The sequence below is a fragment of the Lactuca sativa genome, chromosome 2, assembly GCF_002870075.4.
Source record: "Lactuca sativa cultivar Salinas chromosome 2, Lsat_Salinas_v11, whole genome shotgun sequence".
In the NCBI taxonomy this organism is placed as follows: Eukaryota; Viridiplantae; Streptophyta; class Magnoliopsida; order Asterales; family Asteraceae; genus Lactuca; species Lactuca sativa.
In genome coordinates this window covers 226,772,057-226,776,297 of record NC_056624.2, presented here as the reverse complement: position 1 = coordinate 226,776,297, position 4,241 = coordinate 226,772,057, and positions in this window count along the sequence as shown.

Here is a 4,241-nt window from a genome sequence, read left to right as displayed (position 1 = left end):
TAGAGTATCTTAAGGTTTGTTACACTTCTATACATCAAGAAAACACCCAAGAAAGTCAAGATTAAAGGTGTTTACGGTCCAAGATGTTCTGGGACCGTAAACCCTAAAAAGTGTGCCAAAGAGACCCTAGTCCCTTTCCCAAGCTTTAGAAACTAGCCTAGACCCCTTCCATGATGTGTTTAGGACTAGAAAACATCAAAATACCATAGAAAATATGTGTTTATGGCCATAAACGCATGGAGAAGTGGTCCAGGGGACGTAAACTACATATAGGAATGATTTGATGCCACAATCACTTCCATAGACTTATACTTCAAGTAGAATTGCTTCTAAGGACTTATAAGGCTTCAAAACACAATGTGGTCAAAGAAGCATGAGTTTACGGCCGTAAACTCAATGAGTTATCGTCATAAATCCGTAAACTCATGTAAGGGGTTCTCTTGAACCCTAAACTCAATAGCCAAGTCCTACAACCCTTAGATGCAATCCTTAGGACTTATAGCCCTTAGATCAAGTGTTTTACATGTCTTAGGATGTCTAATATTGGTTACTTAGTTGTTTAAAGACTAATTGGATACATATATGTGTTATTATATGTTAATTAGGATCCTTGTGTGTGCTCAAGTCTTCACTTGACACTTAGCATCCTATTCAGTCCGTTCATCCAAACCACTCACTACAAGTTAGTTCATACCCCATAATTAACTTCTTAATTTTTTTTGAATGCTTTTATGGAGGGGATACAAGTTGAATCATGCTAGTTATTATATCAATCACATGTGATTAGCAACTAACATACAAATGGATTTACTACACTTTTAGCTGTTTTACCAAACATATTACTTCAAATGGATTTCCAAAACATTTTTACTCGGTTAAAACTCTTTGTTAAACTGTCTTACATACTGAATGTTTCTTTTCAAACCCTGTTACAATTGTGTTTCAGAACAAAGGTTTTCCTTATACTTAAAACTGTTCTTATCAAATAAACTGCTTTCCAACCATTTTACAAACTGACATCAAGTCATCTTTTCTTAGTTGTTAAACTTTCATAAGGTTTTACAAAACTTCTTTTATACTTTTATATTGTCAATTGCATGCCTATATATGTATAGTTATATAAGTAATGTTTAAAGGACTTAGGAAGGCTAGCTCGCTTTATCTCCTTTTCCTCGTTGGGATGTGGCTTTAGGGCATCGGTTATTTGTCCGAATGTCGTCTAACTATTATTTATATATTATGTATATAAATATAGACATAAAAGTTCTATCAGTCAATTCAATACCCTTGGGTAGCAAGAGTATACGCTCATGTTCACACGTACAGGTCATATTACTAGTAAACTACGATAGGCGTAGTTTAGGAAGTTACTAATACTATTACTAGAACGAAGAATCATACAATGAGTTAGTTCATTCATGAGTCAATACTTGCTAGATAGAGAGGGAATACACATTACAGCTAGTACACATAGTACATTTCAATAACTTGCAAGATAGAGAGAGAACACACATTACAGCTAGTACACACAGTACATTTCAATACTTGCTAGATAGAAATAGAACACACATTACAGCTAGTACACACAGAACATTACAATACATACAGGCTAGACAGAGGGAGAACATACAATACAGCTAGCACATTCATTACATATACATTCATGCAGTTATGTGAGCCACTAGACGAGGCATGGCACTACCTGCCATGGCAGTTTTTGTATCCAAAATCTCCTTAATTGGGGAGCGTATGAGTTTGCGTATAGATCTATACTGGATTGACTATCATACACCTTGCTGTTCGCTACAGTGGGACTTGCAAGTCTACGGGTGCCAAATGTCATTTCTTACGGCGTCTTACATCGTCGTTTTACTAGAGTCGGTAGCAGGGTACAGGCTGATCACATGTTACTTTAAATTACAATTGGTTTAAGGTAGTTAGTACAGCAGTAGTTACTTATTACAATACTACAGTACTATAATATTTTTCCCATTACATTCACTTCGTGAACATTCACACGATGCACGGTAATGTAAAAACTATATTTTTGGTTAATGATCGTCGGATTTGGGAAAATACACACTCTTACAAGAGACACACAGATACTAGATGCCTTGGTAGAAAGCTACTTTTAGTAGGAAACATAGGGTTTTCTAGGAGGTTCAACACTTTTACATACTTACACTTCACATACTTACAAATACTTTCTTACAAATTCAGACACTAAAATACTTATGATCTCACCAGCTTTAAAGCTGATACTCTCTTTCAAAATAACTTGTATCCTCAGGTCAGTAGTAGACTGGTATCGTTGCAAGGTTTAGAGAAGATGCAGCTCGTTCAAGACTCATCTTTCATTTTGATTTATACTTTAGTGTCTATTAAACATGTCTGAACACACTTGTATTAAAATTATATTATTAATGCAATGGATGATGTTGTTGCTTGTTTACTACTATTCATTGTTGTGATACTGTACATGACGACCTCCGCCCCCGAACTTTTCCGCCATTCATGGTTTTGGGGTGTGACAGATTGGTGTCAGAGCATTGTTTATAGTGAATTGAGTATATCAACCCATAAAAGATATACAGACTATAAATACAATGGGATTAAAATAATCTAAACAAGAGTTTATACTTTAAATAATAAAATATTTAATTAAGTATATGTGCTTGCATTCATACTAAAATCAGTGTAACTAGGACAGTACAAAAGTATTACGATTGTTGGGCAGCACAAGTAGACTTAGAGACATATAGTCAAAACTGAGAAGATATAGCCTGATCAACTATATTATCTGAGGGTTGACTAGTATGGGCCTAAGTGTGGTTGTGAGGTTGCAACAAGTCTAAAAACTTACCCACAATACCACAACGAGAACAATAGAACCTAAACCTAAAATACTATAGGAGTATTGTGTGTTACTATAAGCTACTTATGTGCTAGATTCTTATATCTCTTTTCTTGGGTAGATAATATGGCTGAGTTCCATCCCTACAGCAACTTATACTTCCCTAACCAAGGTAATGAAGGCGGGTTTGAAGCTAATCTAGGAAATGACCACCTAATTCATGTGGATGGTCACCAGGCTAAAGGCTTAGGAGATGGTTCCGACTCCGAGCCTGAAGTAGAGAATCTACCCCCGATGGCTCTTGTCCCAAATCCTAACCCTCGTCCGGCTTTTCAAGGCCCGACGCCATCGCGGGTGGAAAGTTTGGAAACATGGAGCCAAGGGCAGGATCAACCCATGCCATTTAATGGAGACTGTAGCTTTTATAACCTGAGCGAAGGGGGATCAGCAGACAGATTCTTGCCAATCCCGGTCCGCAGAGTGGCCCGAAATAAGATTCAAGGCAGGACAGGCCTACATCAAATCACGGAAGTTGTCACCAATGCGAGAATGCATACCCTCCGCACCATTCGTCTGGAAGATGCTCGTGAGAGATCCGAGAGAGACCATGAAACCCTGCTACAAGCACTAGCTGAAACACGAACCGAAGTCATAGAGCTCCGAGTACGCCAGAGGGTGTACGAAAGACACCTACTTGACATGGAACGCCAACTGGATGAACTAAGAATTCACCAGAGGGATGACCGTCACCAATAGGAAAGGCTTTATTTTCCTTCCTTGTTAAAGGATTCCTTTTCTAGTCTATGTCCTATGTGGCATTTTCTATGTAACTATCGTGTACTGTAGGTACTTTTAGTTAGGTGATAGCTTATTTTATTTCCTTATTTTAATTAGTTTATTTTAGATTTTTTTTGGTCTTTTTATCATTATTGCAGTGTATATTCTTTATTTTCTTTATTATGGATCATACCGGGTGCTTTTTATGTTGCATGAGGAATTTTGTAGGGTTTTGGTGCTTGTTGCGGTTGCGGGTTGATTGGAGACGGGCTTAGTGGGCTTCCGAGGCATTATTGGGCTTGGCAGAGTCAAAGAAGAAGAATTGGGCTTTGAAAGTTATTGGCTTGGATTATTTGGGCTTGTGAAGATGGATCATAAAATTCTAATTTTGGGCTTGGAGCATCCATTTGGTGGCTAAATGATGATTGGTGCATTTCAAATTACATGGACAAGGGGGGACCAAAGGAATCTTTGGTAGTGGAAGGGTGGAGTGGTGGAAGGAATGACCAATAGTATGACAGCAACATTTGCGCGAGTGGAATTTTCGTCGCGCGGGTACCCGCGCAACTGCCCAGTTTGGGCATTTTGGTCATTTGGCACACCATAACCT